This window comes from Dreissena polymorpha, chromosome 1 (genome assembly GCF_020536995.1).
Source record: "Dreissena polymorpha isolate Duluth1 chromosome 1, UMN_Dpol_1.0, whole genome shotgun sequence".
In the NCBI taxonomy this organism is placed as follows: domain Eukaryota; kingdom Metazoa; phylum Mollusca; class Bivalvia; order Myida; family Dreissenidae; genus Dreissena; species Dreissena polymorpha.
Window position 1 is genome coordinate 96,388,584 of NC_068355.1, and position 9,418 is coordinate 96,398,001.

At 36.6% G+C, this 9,418-nt stretch overlaps 1 pseudogene; it reads left to right on the forward strand.

Moving 5' to 3' along the window:
- The first annotated feature begins 513 nt into the window (after positions 1 to 513).
- Positions 514 to 2,069, forward strand: LOC127838945 (uncharacterized; annotated as a pseudogene).
- Positions 2,070 to 9,418: the final 7,349 nt, after the last annotated feature.

The following is a 9,418-nucleotide window of genomic DNA, read 5'->3' on the forward strand; positions in this document are numbered from 1 at the left end:
CATGCAATGGAGCTGGAGGGAATGCAGAGGTCATTAGATTTCCTTCTAGAGGGGTGCAGTCTCCAGATTTCTCACCCGGTGACAGACTGACACAGCTCTGTGAAAAAATATGCAGGAAAAACAGCCGGATATTGTCCATCGGTTTGATGTCTGGCATGTTGCAAAAGGTAACTAATGATTTTGTGTAACTAATATATTAAATAAGAATCCAAAGCACACCCTCAATGACATAATAATGAGCTTATTGTGTCTTGCACATTCTTATTTATTCGTCACACCAAGTTCATTGAACTTATCAGTAATCTTTCTTTGTATGATGTATTTATTTATTTTTTCTGAAAGTGTAAAACCTTGCTTTAATTGCATATAATTATAAAAACTTTGATTGCATCTAGAAAAAAAAAATAGGTTGGAAAATTGGATTATAATAAGCTATTTTGGTTTCTGGAAGAGCTAGGCTAGCATAGAATAATGATACATCATGAAATTTACAAAGGGTTTGATTTTTGTATTATGTCAATAGGAATCTACAAAAAGCTAGAGGCAGCAGGAAGGAAGAAGGGGTGTCAGCAGGTGAAAGCCTGGTCCAGATCAGTGAGTAACCACCTGTATTGGTGTGTTGCCAGTAGCAATGGTGATGGTGAAATGGTAAAGCAAAAATGGTTGTCAAATGCTCAACCATGTTGCCAACATACATGAGGGCCATGAGACAAGTTCCAAAGGTGTGAGCATGGAGACCTTGAAAATCACCTATGGATGGAAAAAGGTATACTTTGATATCAATTGATGCAGAATTGATCAATTCTGTGTGAGGTTCAAGGTCCCTTTAAACCAACTGCAATTCACAATCCTTTGCATTTACTGTTCCCAGACAAATACTGAAAATTCTATTACGTTCAGCATTTAAAAATATATTCATCCTTTATTTTGCCACCACAGGGATCATTTCACTCCTTGTTTTCAACATCCAATGAAATCAATGGGAAACAAGAGCACCGCATAACATGTGCCATGCTCAGCTGCGGGTGCATTTTTGAAGAAATGAAAGCTTGTCAGAATGTTCTTTTTTTTGTTCTTTAAGAGGTCACAGTGACCTTGACCTTTGACCTAGTGACCCGACACAACGGACACGACGAGCTGGCTATGACAATACCTCGGGTTTTCTCCGAAAACAGCCGAGCTAATAAAAGCAGTAAAACTTTTAAAATGGAACCATTAATAAAAGCTAGATGCACACATCATTAAAATTGTTTAACAACTTTTGATCTTTTAGTATTCTGCTTATCATGTTTGTAATAATTTAACAACTGCAATAAGTTGATACTTTTTATAAACTACATTAATGAATGCATTTCATTAAATTCTCAGGGTTCAAGCCTCATGCCAATCTGGCAAAGGTTGTGGAGAACCAGCTTCTGCTGACCGACATCATGATACTGTCACCAGCTCAACAGACTTTGTCATTAGAAACCTTCCATAAAGTGATTTGCAGTTGGGTTCCCAAGTCGGTCCACTACATGCCAGGGTTTTTTCTGCCTATTTTGGGAAAAGGAGTCTGACCAAATTGGGAATTTTTTATCGACAAAATTGGCCATTTTGGGAATTTTTGCTTCGATGAAACGGCTCATTTGGAAATAAAAATAATATAAATATAAATAATTCAGTGGTTAAACAAATAATTTTGTCTTCTTTATATAAACAGATGCAATAATGGGCATGTTCAACGTTTATTCATGTACAGTCCAACCTGCCAATAACGACCACTCGAGGGATTTGGACGTTGTGGTCTTTGTTCACAGGTGGTCTTTATTCGCAGGGTCGATTGAAACTTTGCAAAATATGCTAGTAGGCTTTTAACAGGTACCGTATGATGTATGTGCTCTATTGTTTAAATGTGTGAATACTAAAGCATGTAAAACGTAAAAAAGGATTGAAATCACAGTTGTGTTTTATATTTACATGTATTATTTCAATTTCCAAACATAAACTAACAAACGAACTAACGCTTGGATGCCATAATGGTTAACTTTAACTGATAATTTACTTATCTATCATCTATGCGCGTCGTATCACGGAGAAATTTAAGAAAAGAATGAATTTAAATTGTATGTGTACAATTTGCATCGTAATTGTAAAGAAACCGTAAATTTCCTTTATAAGTTGATATAAGCCCCAAACGTTTGATATTTTCGGCAATTAGTATAAAGGCAACTTCTTACACCTTCGTCAAACTTCCAAATGCATAAAAGAAGCAGGTGGCTACCAATTAGCAATATGTGTTAAATAAACAAAAAACAGCTATCGAGTAAACTGTCACTTGCCAATATCTCCATAGCGACCGACCAGTGCACTGGTAAGATGTTTATCACGTGACTATCACAGCATTATAGCGGTTATTGTTTTATGGACAGTTGTGAAATCGTTAATTGTTATGATTGAAGTGGTCGTTGTAAGCCTCTTTCAAGGAATACAAGATTTTTTATTTTGCAAACCGATGACAACGTACAAAGTTTAATAGAAAATCCTTCAAAAAATATATTGTCATCGTATTAATAAGTTAGTGTATGCTGTTTTGTCAAATCTAAATTATTCATTATGAAACGTTATATTATGATAATTAAAACGATTTTGTTAGTCACTCGACTTTTGGGAATGTAAAATGGTGGTCGCTGGTCATTGACGTGGTCGTTGTTAGCTATCAAATTTGACTTTGGGAATGTAAAATTGCGGTCGCTGGTCGTTGTTGGCAGGTGGGCGTTATTCGCAGGTACAGAATATAGTGAAATCCGGGGGAAATCAATGTGGTCGTTATTGACAACTGGTCGCTGTTCACAGGCGGTCGCTCGGGCAGGTTGGACTGTACTGCAGTTTTGTTTTTCAGTTACAGTTACACTCTGAGATAAGAACTGAACAGTCAAAACCTTATAGCAGATATTTTTTACCAAAACAAACACTGGTTAGTCCCACAAGTTATAAGACCCTTCAAAAAAAAAAAGAATTTTTTTTTTTTTTTTTTTTTTTTTTTTTGGAAATTGGGATTTTTTTTTTAAATTTCGATTTGGGATCGGGTCCGTTTGCTTTGAGAGTGCCTCCGTTTTCAGGAGGGGCAGACAGTGCTGAAAAACCCCTGCATGCATTAATTTTCCTTTTCATGCCCTGCCATTTGAAGAATACTGAAGGCTCATTAAGAGTTACACTTTTGAATGCCTTAAACATATATACCACTTAGACAAATCTTGAATTTCAACCCATGTGAATGGCAAGGTCACTATACCATTCTAAATTATACCCCAGAGAACAACAGGACTTTTAGGGCATATACATTCACATCATCTTAACAGGCAGACATTTTGTACTGTAATATTTCTTTGTTTACCTTGTTGTCCACAGGTTTCTCAAGTAATAATTGACTGGCTCAATACTATATTAAATATTGGAAAGAGTTGTCTAACATGTTCCATAAGCTTAATTTATGACAAAGTGGCAACATCGTTTTTAAAATTTCACATGAAGATGTTAACCCACTTAAACTCGAGCTAGACAATGTCAATATAATTATTCTGATAAGGTTATCACAGGTTTCATTAAGAATGATACCTAAATGTCGCCTTATATTGCTTTTTTAAGAAGCGTATCTCTATTTTTATATTCAATTACATCAAACAAAGTCATTCACGTGAATTTATATATTGTGTTCTTATAATTTGAAGTATTACAAAGTGTTATATAAATTTATATAAAATATAAAGAAAAAAAAATTACTGTTCATGCAAAAACTTCCCAATTTCAAGAAAAAAGCATGAATTGATATAAAGTCCAACCAGACTTAATGGTCCTCCTCTGAGCACAACCGTCAGTCTGCACCCCATCCCCACTTCAATAAAAATCCTTATACAGTACAGCCAACGCGGAACATAATCCTCGGCTACGCCACGGCCAGAATATTAGTACGCAGCGGCCGCGGCGTGTGTTCACGCCGCGTATTGCTGAGGCACGCGGCATCAATCCACACAACGACACCGAGTCTATATTAACCTTGCGTACTTTCGCGGAGTAAATCTGCCGCGGACGTACGCTGCGGATTGTGTGAAAAGATATACACCTACATGTATATTTGTGTAGTGTAGAAACCTAGATTTACGCTACTTTCATACTTATTATTTTCACATTTTAATAAGCGATATGGCACGTAATACGCTTAAACAAATTATCGTTGAATTTATTACGCACAATGCTATTGTTTCGTTTGATTCTCAAATGATCTTTATTAAATTTGAAATCCGAAACACGCTTCCGAATTTTAATGCTAATGCGACATTAACAAATTATAGCGTCAAATAAACAGTGCTAAAATATCCTTTGTCTCCATAAAAAGCGCACAAGAATTATGCAGACATGTAGAACGTCGCATGGAAAGTGTGGGTGTATTTTGTGTAGTATAAAAACATGAACATCACGTCAGGCATGTTCAGTGGGAAAAAAACAAACCTGAGTGATTTCATCACATCTTTAAATAGTAACAAATGCCAAAATGTATTTGATACTTAAAAATAATTGTGAATGTTTGCGTCTTGAGCACTTTTATCGTAAATATTTACCGGAATTTACTTTAACACTGGATATACGGGATTATCGGGTAATGATTAGCGATATCAACTGTATAATATAAACAAAATGAAACCACTTTATATATTCATAGTCAAACAATAGTTATTATAAGCTGCAGATAATTAACAGAACTACAATTAAGTGTTGGTTATTGATGTTGCTTCAAACTGCTAATTGTCTCAGCTAAAATATAATAGCAAAAACAACAAGCAATTATAAAGCCTTGACCACTTATGGGTGCGAAAACAGCTGCCTGGTTTCATTAATGTCTCGATATTAAAGGGAAAATAATTGTACATAATTACGTGACATGTGTGAAATACATACACAATGGGCAGGAAACAAACTTACTTGGGGGAAACATTAAATATGCTTATATGCTAATACATGTTGTCGTAAAAATAAAACCCAAAACAAATATGTGTGTTGATCGTTTAATATAAAGACAATAATCATACGGCGCAATAAACGCACACAAAGTAACTTAAAGTACTTTTGCCGATTCTAAAAATGACAATGGTAAATGATTATTGCAATTTTATTAATACATGCCTGTGATAATCGTGTTTTGTTTTTATAAATTTGATTTTTTTGTAATTTGCATTCTTTTAAAATAATAATTATTTCTATCCGAATTACAGCAATTTCTCTAGAAACGGGAATGCAATCACTAAAAACAAAACAACAGCATGTTTTTTTTATTAACTATTTTATCTATTTTGAATCCGCGCACATTAAATTAATTATGATTTTAAATATTATTATACTTTTTCTTAATTTTTTTTTTAACTAATAATTTTAAAAAGATTTTGATATGAAGATGCGCATCGACTCAGCGTCATGTCGAGGATCCCGGCTTGCCTCGGCATGTCTCAGCGGACATATGCAAAGCTTCGCGGCGAAATGCGACTTGCCTCCGCATACTGACGCGGCTTCAACGGCCGAATCGGCATTGACTCGTTGCGCATTGCTGCCGCGGATCGCGAAATACGTTTGTTCCACGTTGGCTGTACTGTATATAATATAATGTTATTAATTAGTTGAATTCATATTGGCTTTGTTATTGAGCTGAAGACAGCTGTATTGGCCTGTCATCAGGCTGTCTGAAGCTCAATACCAAAGCCAATATGAATTCAACTAATTAATGACAATTTTATTAATTAACTTTATAATATTATTTCTATAGCATAGGGACAATAGCATTTAAACTTAGTATATGAGGAAAGATGCTTTCAAGACATTACATGATACAGGAACACAATTTGACAGGTCGTAAAATTATGCAAAATTTACCTGACAAACATTCCAGCCACACTGGATCCACTACCGTTGTTTTTAATACAACTCAGAAAGACAATAAGGATTGAAAACTTACTTATTGCCATTAGGAATTGCATTTGTGAAGTTTAAATCCTCTATGATTTCGAATTAGTTTTGCTTTTGGTGCTCATTGTAGCTTGAAGTTGTTATTTATGTACGCTCAAATATTGAACCTTACTGTTGTGGTTAAACGGCACTATTGTTATTGTCAAAAAAGGGAGCTGAATATATTAGGGACTGAGTGCATTATTACAGTTTTAAAGATTTAAACTTTTGCACCAAAACTTAGCATACAACTTCAAAATGGCGTCCAAAATTGTCAAAATTTTAGATTCTCATATAAGGCCGAGTTTTTCCTTGATTCTGATTGGCTGAATCTCGTATTGGCTGACCTTTTTCTGTATTGGCCGTGTTTTTCCATATTGGCCACCTTTTTCTCGTATAAGGCGAGTTTCGAGCTTTATTGGCGAGGCTAAACTTGTATGGGGCAAACAAATTGAACACATTCTTGTCTAATATCATAAAGTTAATTAATTACACCTGAGAATCACGGGCACCTGTCTATAAAAGACACTATTTTTCAGCCCCAAGCCATATTTAACCCGAGAATAGTGGTCATGAGTCAGTCGATTCGCTTAAACAGGATTCATTGATAAGCAAAATTTATACTAATAGAAAACTTACCTTAACAACTTAAATCCGATGCTTATAATAATAAAATATCAAGAATGTGCTTTCCCCTTTTTTATTCCATCCCTAATTCTATATTGATTTTAAATCACACTTTTTTCAAATGATTGTATCAAATATTAACCACTTTCACCAAAAAAATGATTTAAGAAATCGAATGACTTGTCAGAGCAATTTCACAATTTTTATTTCTAATTGTGCATGACAAACACACAATCACACAATTCGAAATACATTTTGGATTTGTTCCATGCTTAAAAATATTTAACTGTTACAGTAGAATTGCAATAATTCCAGCTGGCGATATCTCAAAAACTGGCGATTACTCAAGCATTAAAGGAAATCCCTAACATTTTCCGTTAATTTTTATATAAAAATACCTGCAATAACTCAAACATGTGATTTTCGCTAACTTGAGGATGTGTGCTGGTCCCTGAAAGGCATATCACAACTAATTAACTTGCAATTATTCGAAGACACTTTCTCGTCTGGTCGGTGCTAAAAATATTTGAGTTTTGAAAATAGTGCAATCAAGCAGACAAAAATCGATTGATTAGGTGTGAGGTTAGTCGCAGTTTGAGAAACACTGCAAATTGTCATCCTTTGAGATGCAGATAAAAGCTACACAGTTTCAATTATAATTAAATTATTACCAGCAATCAATAATTATGATAAAATGTATGGTATTAAAGGCTGCTCTGTAGCAGATAATAAATCGGAAGCTCTTAACTGAATTCCTTCTTGTCATTTGCACTGCATCAAGACAGAAAGAAAATAGTCTTACAAATTGTCAAACTCCTGAACAATCTAGTAGGGGGGTTTGCTAGAAAGCTTCTGTTTCCTATATCGGGTAACTGAAGTAGTGGCCGCCCTTTGACATCGTTCACTGGGGAAACAGCCACAAAACTCAAGCTTGAAACACAAACAATAGAGGTTAAGTTCAATGCCATCATGGAAGTAGAGAGAGGCATCAAGTCGAAGGCTGAAATAGCTCGAGATCTCAGTATCAGTAGCAGCACCCTGTCCACCTGGCTCAAGAATGCAGAATCCATAAAGGATGGCTACCAAAACAAATTTTTCTAGTAAAATTCATTTTAATTAGTAATTACTTACCTGATATCATATGCTTACTTACTCCGATAGGATCGTAATTTATCCGGAATTTTTCGTCCGAGGAATCCCACACTATTCAGAAACCCATCAGGTAGGACAGAGCGGCCACATAGTGCCGTGTAGCAGCACAACCAAAACGGGACATTACCCAGAATCCACTCTTATTCCAATAAAAAAATATGAAATATTAGACGAAGAGCGGGGTGGGAGGTGGGACTTACCGATATCAGGTAAGTAATTACTAATTAAAATGAATTTTACTAGAAAAATTTGTTGTAATAGCTTAATTACGTTACCTGATATCATATGCTGTATTTGCAGCTGAGGCGTGAAGGTTCGCGAAAATCTCCCCATCACAGCGGAACCCATTTCTCGGGTTCTCAGCTAATCTTCGTTATTACGGTATTAACTTAATTCACGGATAAGCGTAATATACCTATGCCGTAGAAGATACTACCGTTTGTGCAACCAAAAGGGGGCCCAACAAATACAAGTTGTCCTGTTGGCACTCCAGAGAACGAAGATAAAAAGATGAAAAAGTGGTCTGATTCCTCCAGAATTGAAGCACGTCAGAGAGTGGGGTATGATTAATATATGCCCACGAAGCCGACATTGCTCGTAATTCATGCGGTCTAATCTTAAAAAAGGATGAATCCCTTGACGAAAGAGAAGAGTAAGCCCTTTTTATAGTCGAGGCTACCCAACGGGAAATATAAGCCGCAGACACATCAGCCACCCCCCTTTTTAGGGAATGAAGAGTCTCTTTCGAGAACCTCGAATAGACTTAACTCTACTAAGATAGAACTTCAAAGACCTGACAGGGCAGAGGAGTCTATCTTCATCTTCATTACCACAAGTTCTAGAAAGACTTGGGACCTTGAAGGGTTTAGAAGCCATAGAGGGGAGTTGATTTTTAGCAAGGAATCCTGGCTGACACAACAAGGTGACAGAGCCATCGGAGGAATCAAAACGAAGATGGCTTTCTTCGATAGAAAGAGCATGAATTTCACTTCTACGTTTGGATGAAGCCATGGTAAGAAGGAAAACGGTTTTCCAAGTTAGGAACTGTAAAGAAGCCTGATTAAGGGGTTCATAGGGAGCTTTAATAAGCGATCCAAGAACACAAGCCAAATCCCATTTGGGGGTAAGAGAACGAGACACAGGACGTTTAAGTTCCATGGCTCGGATCAGTTCCGAAATGGCTGGGTCAGCACAGACTTGTGATGACTTACGAAAAGCCAAGGTATGCGAAAGCACAGATCTGTATCCTTTGATGGAGCTAAGAGAAAGTTTCTTATCATCAAAGAGATAGATTAGAAAATCCGCTATGCGTCTAGCAGAGGGATTGGGGGGATCAATTTTCCCTCGAACACACCAATTAGAGAAGAGTTTTCCAGCGAGCATCATAGACTGCTCTGGTGCACTTTCTCCTTGCAGAGGCAACGAGCGTTGAAGCCCTGACAGAAAAGCGTTTCTTCTGCAGGGATTGCCTGATAACGGCCAGACGTGTAAGTGGAACATGTCTGGATCCATGTGAAGTCTGCCTCTCTGAGATAGGAGATCTGACCTGTGCGGGAGTTCCCTGGGAAATTCGCACAGGTGACCGAGAAGGTTGTTGAACCAGGATCTCCTGGGCCACCAAGGGGCTATCAGGAGGATCCGGCAAGAGCTCACCCTGATTTTCCCT